Source organism: Puntigrus tetrazona, chromosome 13, assembly GCF_018831695.1.
Source record: "Puntigrus tetrazona isolate hp1 chromosome 13, ASM1883169v1, whole genome shotgun sequence".
NCBI lineage: Eukaryota > Metazoa > Chordata > Actinopteri > Cypriniformes > Cyprinidae > Puntigrus > Puntigrus tetrazona.
The window spans coordinates 21,199,432-21,200,166 of record NC_056711.1 but is presented as its reverse complement, the minus strand read 5'-3'; positions in this window follow the sequence as shown (position 1 = coordinate 21,200,166).

Sequence of the window (735 nt, the reverse complement as noted above, 5' to 3'; positions counted from 1 at the left end):
GCACTGGAACTCGGGGGCGCTCGGGCGCGGGCACTGGAACTCGGGAGGCGCTGGGCGCGCGGGCACTGGAACTCGGGAGCGCTCGGGCGCGGGCACTGGGAGGCTCCGAGCGCTGGGCGCGGGCACTGGAACTCGGGGCGCTCGGGCGCGGGCACTGGAACTCGGGGCGCCGGGCGCGGGCACTGGAACTGGGAGCGCTCGGGCGCGGGCACTGGAACTCGGGGGGCGCCGGGCGCGGGCACTGGAACTCGGGAGGCGCCGGGCGCGGGCACTGGAACTCGGGAGCGCCGGGCGCGGGCACTGGAACTCGGAGCGCGCTGGGCGCGGGCACTGGAACTCGGGAGGCGCTGGGCGCGGGCACTGGAACTCGGGAGGCGCCGGGCGCGGGCACTGGAACTCGAGGGCGCGCTCGGGCGCGGGCACTGGAACTCGAGGCGCCGGCGCGGGCACTGGAACTCGAGGCGCTCGGCGCGGGCACTGGAACTCGGGGGAGCGCTCGGGGCGCGGGCACTGGAACTCGGGAGCGCTCGGGCGCGGGCACTGGAACTCGGGGAGCGCACAGGAACAGTCTCTAGGATGCTAACAGGACGGCTGGGGCGGGGCCAGCGGGCTAACAGGACGGCTGGGGCGGGGCCAACGGGCTAACAGGACGGCTGGGCGGGGCCAGCGGGCTAACAGGACGGCTGGGCGGGGCCAGCGGGCTAACAGGACGGCTGGGGCGGGGCCAGCGGGCTA